We start from the raw sequence: 9,322 nt of genomic DNA, 5'->3' as shown, positions 1-9,322 counted from the left end.
AGAGGCTAACCTTGGAGTCACACATACATTCCACGTTGAAATAGACGAGGATTGGTTGGACTCTGACACACCTCTACGATACCCTATTGAGCTAAATAGCACCTATGGAAAAGTGCTATATAACGCCTCATTGGACACGGGTGCTAAATATAATCTGCTATCATATGGGGTGTGGTGTCAGTTAGGGAAGCCACCTCTATCTGAGAGTATTATCCAAGTCAAGGGTGTCAACAAGAAAAAAACTACGGTTTTTGGAATCTGGCACACTTCTGTCAGTTATGACAATGGGGTTGTAGCTCAAGACTTTTTGGTCATGCCTGTTGGAACTATGGAGGGTAATATAAACCTAGGATGCACGTGGATGATAGCCACCAAATGCACTATTGATTAGGGAACTGGGGGTGTCACAACGCAAAAACCAACTCTTATCCCTGCCACTCAAGCCATAGTCCCTGAGATATTGCCTAAGGAAATAAAACCCAAGACATTGCATGTCCAAGAGGTTGAACCATACGTCCCCATAGCCCAACTCTCTAGAGCTTCAACTGATGTAGTTGAAAGAAAGCTTGAGACACACAAGAACCATCCTAATATAACAAAGAAAATATACAAGTGGGTCCCTAAAGCCTCTTTAGTAACCATGGTTGATGCTAAAAAACGGAAGCCTTGTAAGAAACATCCCCCTCACTCCAAGAAATGTAAAGAAACATTGCGTTGGATTCCTAAACGACTATTGGAAGCCCAAGGATACTATGAAGGAAATGATCAAATCTGGGTGCCCAAATGTAAATTGTACTCTTACCTGTCACCGGGCCCATGTGAGCTCAATCCTGTGGCTCCAAAACAAATTGAAGATCGTGGAAAGGAAAAAATCACAGAATGCGACATACCTGCTCCAGAGCTAGTTTGGGTACCAAAGAAAGAACGATTTGTTCCACATAGCTCAGGAACAAGGAAATCAAATGAAGCTTCTTGCTCTTCATGTAGTTTCTATACGGAAATAGAAGCTTCGATACAACCTCCACCTACCATTGTACATATCCATACAAGCAAGAAAGAGTTTACACCTCCCGTTGTAAGTTCACCACCTACAACGATGTTGCAAATAAAATCATGAGAGAGTACCTTACCACCCTTGCAACTAGATGAAACGCATAGAGCGGTCGAAAACTATTGGTTAAAGCCTTCACCTATAACAACGTGGAACAACTGGTTTCAAAGGGTGACGACATCATTTCAAACGGTATGATCTACCCAAGGAAGGGGGGAGTGTTTGTTGACATCCATCATTCACTTGCTTCCCTCTCAACCTTTCTCCCTGACCTCTTAATCTCCAATCTTAGGGAATGTATATATAAAGCCTTATACTCACAAAAACAAGATAAAAAAGTAAAAGAGCAAGAGTGACTAGCAACGAGAGAGCACCCTATCAGATCCTACACATAAGTCTAAATTCACCATGTCACATCAAGCAACACACAAAAACAACTCATGTTTTAAAGACCTAACCAAATCTATTTGTATTCTCAGAGATGGCTAGTTCACCAGAGGCATGCGCTTCTATTTTTTATGAAAGGTACCCTTTTTCTTTTTCTCAAGTGTTTCACATCTGCTACCCTATACTTTCTTGCGAATGGGATTTGGTAGAGAGACTTGCATGTGAGCGAAATTTTATGGAGTTAGAATGGCTGATACGTCCATGGATAACTAGTGATCCCTACCCAGTAGCGAATGTTTCTCCGATGGCACATGCTTATTCTTTTGCACAGGATGAGTATCCACGCATTGCGAGGTTCTTGATTAACATGCTTGCGCAAGAGGATGATGAAGAAGAAGAGGAAGACAATGGCCTCACGAAAAATGAGTTCGTTTATCTAGATGATGAGGATAGAGGCCTAGCCTTAGGGTGGCCACCCGGTTTATATAATATCCTCTTTCCTTGATTCTAAAAGGGATGACAGATAGGTAGGTTAGGGGTCTGGATTATGTTTTGAGTTTGTTTTCTAGGAGTTTTAATTTTTTCACACTGACATGCCTATAGAGGTATAGTGCTTGTTTTTTGGATGTGTTAGGTAGGACTTATATGGATCTCCATCCACATGGCTGAGGACATCTGCTTCGACGAAATGAGCAACTCCATACCTCCAGATGTACTACTTTCCATGATTCATGTTGGTGGATATGTATAATTACTAATAATGATTTTTCATGGTTTGTTTGAGTGCAATAGTTATGTTTGTTATCTGCCATTATAGATGTATAAATTTGTCTTTGCTTAAGTTGATGGAACTAGAGTTTAATCTTATGGATGAGCCTTGAGATTAGGAGACCGTGACTTTAGGCTAACTCATTTACTTGACCACTAGACCTAGCTGATAAAATTATCTGAGTATTTTAGACCTTAGGAATGTTTAAGGCATAGAGAAGCTTGCTCACTTAAACAACAAAAACACTAGTGAGAATACAAAGGAAATGGAAGAAAAAAACATAAGTGCCACAAATGAAAAATCTAATGCTGGAAGAGAAATCCTGGCTTGATTTGGTACTTCACTCACATGTATTGCCTATGGTACTAGAGCCCTAGAGGTTCTCAGTGTGGGCGCTTTTCCTTGAGAAGCAAAAAGCCCCGGACATACAAAATAAGCACACACGTCAAATGATTGTGAACCAAAGTAAAAAAGAGAAAAAGAAAAAAATGAATGACATTTAAAAGACTTCCATCGAGCTTACAGTTAACATTTCAAGCTTTTGTTTGCAGTTGTGAGAGCTAGTTGGCTAATCAAAGCTGAAAAGCACAATTAGGGAATCTTGCATTTAGATAATCTTCTTAGCTTAGCTAGTACTAGAGTAGTTGTTTTAACCTTAGTCATAGCTAACTAATTGATACACTCACCCATAAGCCCAAAACTCTTGATTGATTAATTTACTCAAAGTGCGATTTATTTGTCCTTAATGGCAGTCTAACATTTCTTAAATCTTGCATTTACTCATTTCCACATGTACTTTACATTCCCCTCATGATTTATGGAAATATAATTCCGCTTGCTGAAACAGTGACTTTGCCTTGCAGATTCAAATCCAGATGCTCTACAACATGGACATAACAAGCTTCAACTCACTAGCTTCCGAGGACGGAATCTACATCAGGAAGGGGGGCATGTTAACCCTCACGGCTCACGGACACCCTATTACCTACGACGGACGTTGTAACCTATGGCGGACATTGTATTATTTATTTGGTAGAGTCAGGTACCGGGCTTGTCGGTCCAATAGGAAAAGGGTAAGAGTGATCGCCGATGAGAGGTGCACTCTAACTGGAACATTCAAGGGATTAGTTGGCTAAGCATGGGCGCCCAAGTGTGAATGGGGCGAGCTCATATAAAAGTCAACTAAACTAAAATTCACTCATTCTCTCATTTGTGCAATAGAAGAGTGCTCTTGCTCCATCTCCATCTCCATCTCCCTCTTCTTCTTCTTCATCTCCTTGTGTGTGTGTGTATGCGAGAGAGAGAGAGAGAGAGAGAGAGAGAGAGAGAGAGAGAGAGAGAGAGAGAGAGAGAGAGAGAGCATTGCGACGATGGCACGGCGATGGCAAAGCGGTTGAGCGTGGCAAAGCGGGGGCTCCTTCTTCTTCGTGGCGAGGAATCCTCCACGAAGCAAGCGTAGAGCGGTGAGTGACACACCATCGCCTTCTTTGAGCTTACTAGTTTAGGCTTGTTGTGTGCTTGGAGCCATTTGTGGCTCGCACACGGTGTATCGACAAGTTCCTTGCATTGACACGTGCGACATACGCGCACAGTGGATGATAGCTGAGTTGCCGCATGTGGCATGGTAGAGGTTCCCATTCATGGTCCATTTGTATGAATGGCGTGGCTAAAGATTGGCCCTCGTGTTCGATGCGTAAAGTATTGTCCTGCTAGTTTGGTGTGGCTTGATAAGTGCGCATCCACGACACTCCCAAGATAGCTGCTATGTTCAGATGATGATCTTTGACCACATGAAATTGATGTGGATAAACTGTTCCATCAATGTTGATTGGCAAATTTATGTGGCCTAGACTGTCCATAGTACCTATGTTTGCGACCTTGAATTCCATAGTGCTGGGCATTAGAGGTTCCCGTGTGATTTTTCTGAAAGTGGAGTAGTTAACCACATTAGCTTTGGCCCCTGTGTCCACTAAAGCTCTTTTGGTGGTGTCGTCGGCAAGTTGTAACTAAATGCGTAGATCCATTCCTCCTAACCATGAAGCCATCGTTTGTATGGATGCTATCGGAGAATTATTAATAGCCACGTCCTGTTGTTCTTTCCTCTGGAAGTTTACTTGTTCCCTTTGTTTTAATATTTTGAGTTTGGCTTCTTGCTGTGCTTGTTCCCGAATATCCTGTGCTTGACGCCTGTGCTGAGCTGCTGCATGGAGTGTTGCGAGTTCTTCTGGTGTCAGCGGAAGAAGATATTTCTTTAACCTGCAACGACTCGTCCAATTAGGCATCTCCTCTCTTGCGAATGTTGCAAGTTTGATGGTGCCACTTTGCGATATATCATGGATCACAAAAGGCCCCATTCCTCACTTTTTGAGTTTTTTGGAGTGTTGTTTTAGGGTGTACATGAGAACGTAATACCCTTTTTGGAACTCTTTACCAATCACGTGTTGATCATGAAAAGCTTTCATTTGCTTTTTCTGAGCATATATCCCAGCTATCGCTTTAAGTCTAGTTTCATCTAATTGTTCTAGGATGTCTAGTATCTCCGATAGCTCATGGCCCATCCATCCTAATTGCGTTGCCAATCTGATGGATTTGATTAGGAATTCCAATGATAGTATCGCATTAATCCTGAATACCAGGTTAAAGGGAGTCGTTCCAATGGAAGTTTTAAAAGCTACGCGGTAAGCCCATAAGGTGGTGTGTAGCTTTTGATCCCAATCATTTCTTGAGTCACTGACTATCTTGGTGAGCACTGTGTATAGGATTTTTTTGGTACTCTGCCTGTCCGTTGGCTTGCGGATGATAGGGTGATGACTTGTGATGGACCACTATGAATTCGTCAAGGAGGCTCTCAATGACATCGTTCACAAAGTGTGTTTCTCTATCGCATACTATTTTGATTGGTAGTCCATACCGCGTAAAGAGGTTTTCAAAAAGGAACTGAGCTATAGTCCTTGCATCATTTTTTTGGGTTGCTTTGGCTTCCGTCCATTTTTCCATGTAGTCTGTTGCTACGATGATGTATTGTGCATGTGTCCTATATCCTGGAGGGTTGATGGGACCAATGAAGTCAATGCCCCATTTGGCAAAATCACGTACACCCATCATTGGTCTCAGTGGCATTTCATCTCTCCCCTGGGTGGTTTTGTGTGTTGACATTCATCACATCGTTTGATATATATCATTGCATCCATGAACAGGGTTGGCCACCATATGCCTGAGTGTAGCACTAGCTTTGCCATTTTATCAGCGGAGAAGTTTCCCCCGGGTTGTCCCGAGTGTACTTGATCTAGGATGACGTAATATTCGCTTTCTATATCACACAGCCGTAATTGTTTGTCCTTTCCTCGCCTATACAGTTGGTTGGAACTGAGTAGATAGTGTTTGGCCTCTTCCTCGACAGTTTTCATTCTTGCTTTGCCCCATTCCGCTGGAAATGTTTTGTTCTTTAAGTACTCAACTATGTGAGCACTCCATTTAGGTGCTTGTACTACACGAAACATTGTTGCATGTTCCATTGGGATGGACATTGTATTCCATGTTTGGCTAGTAGACGCCTAGTTTTTGTAACCGTTGGCATGTCTGTGTTTCACCAGTGTGAAATCCTGTATTTTGTATATGAGCTTGTTTGAGGTAGTAGGTGGTATCTTCAGGCTGTACACATAGTCTCAGTATCCCATCCTTATTGTGTTTGTACAACCATCCTGCTAAAAGGATGAGATTCCATGTTTGATGGATAATTGATGGTTGTCTTTCTATTTGCAAAGAACCGATTGTGAGTAGAGGAATAACCTCTTCGCTCCATCTCGGCACCATTTCTATGTTAAACAGATATGAATCAAGAATATCATCATCAACACCCTCAGGTGCTTCCCCATGAAATATTCGTGAAAGATGATCTGCTCTTTGGTGTATAGTCTCGTTTTTACGACTACCGTGAAGTCAAACTCAAGAAACAGTATAAACCAGCAAACAATTCTTCCAATGTTGCAAGGTTTTTTTACTAGATATAGCAGTGCTTGATGATCCACGAAGAAGACAAACTTGTTTGCTAGAAGGTAGTGTCTAAATTTCTTGACAACATAGATCATTCCCAAACCTTCTCTTTCCGTAGTAGTATAATTTCTCTGTGTGTTGTTTATTTGCTGACTAGAGTAGCAAATGGGAAAATCCATTTTCTTCTCTCCTGGCTGGGCTAATATGCACCCGATGGTATAGGCCGATGCATCCACATGGACATGAAAGATTTTGCTCTAGTCGGGGGCTTGCAAAATTGGAGCTGAAATTAAATGTTTCTTCAATTTTTGGAAAGCCTGCTCACATTCCTCCGTCCATTCAAACTTAGTTATGAGGACGTACAATGGCTTAGCTATTACAACATACATATATATGAAACATTTGTAGTATCCGTAATGCCCCATATATGCTTGCACTTCTTTTATCTTCGTTAGTCTCGATAGTGCAGTAATTGTCTGTACCTTTTCTTGATCAGTTGAAATGCCGTTTTTGGACACTATGTGGCCCAGAATTCTACCATGTCTTACCATGAAGACGCATTTTTCCGGGTTTAAGCAAATACGATACGTTCTGCATTTTTCAAAGACTTTTCCTAGATGAGTGATGTGGTCACTTCGTTGATGGGAATGAACACAAAGATCATCCATGTAGATCTCCAAAAATTGTCTGAGATATTCTTTGAATGAGTGGGTCATTAGTCTTTGAAATGTGGCAGGGGCATTGGTCAAGCCGAAAGGCATTACCCTGTATGCAAATATACCCCACTCTGTTGAAAAAGCTGTCTTATGCTGATCTTCTGCTTTAATCGTCAATTGGTTGTAGCCTGAGAACCCATCCAAGAAACTATAGGCATCTTTCCCTGCTACCCTCTCAATAACGTGATCGGTCATTGGCAGTGGGTAGTTATCCCTAATGGTGGCTGCATTTACTTGTTTGAGGTATAACTAATGGTGGCTGCATTTACTTGTTTGAGGTATAACTAATGGTGGCTGCATTTACTTGTTTGAGGTTTACACAAACACGCAGTTTGCCATTCTTTTTGGGTACCACCACAATCGGCGACACCCACTCCTTGTGCTCAATCTCGTAGATAAACTCAGTGTAGGCTTACCAATAAATGAAGGTAAAGTCTTCAACGACTGTGGTTTACTGTCTTCCGATATCGATGTGCCTGCATCGCCATACAATGATCGGATGTCATTTGGGTAGAGCTCATGCTCCAGGTGGATTTCTGGGATAGGAGCTGACACAAGTGTGGCACTTCCATCTTTTCTATTCCTAATGTGTTCCCATAGTTCTTGAGGCCATCGTTCTTCTACCTCTGGAATTGGCAGTGGTACTTGAGAATGTGTTCCATCTGTTGTATTGGCTACCACCCTTGTATCCAAAGGTGTTTTTTCTACAAGATTGGGTAGGTTATTCTCTCCAATTCCCCTCCCTCTAACTCTTGAATCTTTTCTCGTACGAGTACCTATCTTTTTGGAGTCGTAGGAACTGATGGTTCCATAAGCACTTGAGCGGCTTGAATGAGCTCTTTGCACATCTTTAGCCTCTCTTTCTCATAGCCTGGATGAGGGTACGTTAACCAGCTATCCTCTTGGGTTTGGTTAGGCTTTAGCCTTGCCTCATAATCTTTCAGAATTGCATCCAAAGGTTTGAACACCTTGTCTACTAAGACTGACCCTCCTAATGCCAGTTCCGACGGTTTCTTTGTCTCGTTGTTGCCCTTAAGGTCTCTTTCCCTCTGAAGTTGCTCCTCTATTTTCCACAATTTGGTTTCCAATGCCGTTTTTTCCTTTTCTCTTTTGGCTTTCATCTTGTTTTGTTTCGCCTTCCAGGATTTTCTAGGGATTCGGACAGACAAGTTGTCTATCTCTGTTTGGCTGGCCGGGACATTCTTTGCTACCTCCTGTGCTTGAGCTCTAGTGACCGCGTTTATCAAAATGTTCGATTCTATTCTTGATCCACTTGAGCTTGGCACAATCCCTATTTTGTTCTGGGTTGCTTTTCCTTTTTTTTTGGGGTTTTTTGGGCAGTGTGGATTAAGATGTTCGGTCATGCATCCGTCATAGAATCCAAAAAATTTCACCCGCTCTCCTTGGTTTGGACAAACTCTAGCCCATTGATCACCACCACATTCATAGCATGGTCTTACAGATGGTGGAGAAGCTTGTGGAACTCCCATCGGTTGTCCTATTCTAGGGGGGTAGCCTCTAGGTTTGTAGCCCTGATTTGCCATAAACATGAGCATATTCTCGTGGACCAAGTAATGATTTTTGGTTGGTTGTGCTATGTATGAGGGCTTGGGCATTTCTTCTGGGATTATCCATGGATTATTTCCCTCTGGATCATATGCATTCCTATCATTTTCCCTTTCATAAGTATTGTCTGAATCTTCTCGGTATGAGACTACCTGGATCATACTCTAATCAGAAGGTGGTTCTATGGGTTGAGAAATCCTTACCATAGCCCTATTTTCCTGGGTAAAAGAGGGTGATGTTCCAGCACAGGTTGAGCTTTTTCTTGACCCAAGATTGCATTATTTGGCCCCACTTGGTACCTTGGAGGGAGCGAAAGTTGTTGTCCCCCATGTAGTCCGTATTGTCGTTCTCTAACATAGTTCCGATTATAGAAACATTTGTGAGTTTCGTGGTTTGTCCATTTTTGTTCTGTAGCACACCATTTCAATATTTGTTGTTCGTTCGATCCTGGCCTTTGTTGAAGGTTGCACCATTGGGTTGGATGGTCACCTCCACAAGTATCAGATTTTTGGGTGGGCGGTTGTCGTGTGTTTGGGTTCGTCCTGTTTCCTTGGATCATCCTCCTGATCACTTCCTCGATCATTCGATCAACGTCCGACACACTTGGGTTTTGCCTTGCCAATTTTATTGTGGACTCACTCGTGGTTGAAGAGGTGCTACTAGTCCCCTGATCTGTGTCTTCAGTCACCTCCCCGTATGCTTTGCATTTATCTACAAGATACAATGCCTCTTTCATGACTTTCTCAAAGGTTACACATGCTTTCAGGTGCAAGTCCTTTTTGAGCGTGTCATTTTGCAATCCCTCTATGAAGAGGACTGATAGTCTTTCATCCTGAGGTA

Source organism: Adiantum capillus-veneris, chromosome 6, assembly GCF_014529385.1.
Source record: "Adiantum capillus-veneris isolate H3 chromosome 6, ASM1452938v2, whole genome shotgun sequence".
NCBI lineage: Eukaryota > Viridiplantae > Streptophyta > Polypodiopsida > Polypodiales > Pteridaceae > Adiantum > Adiantum capillus-veneris.
Note: the sequence above shows the minus strand (reverse complement) of the source record.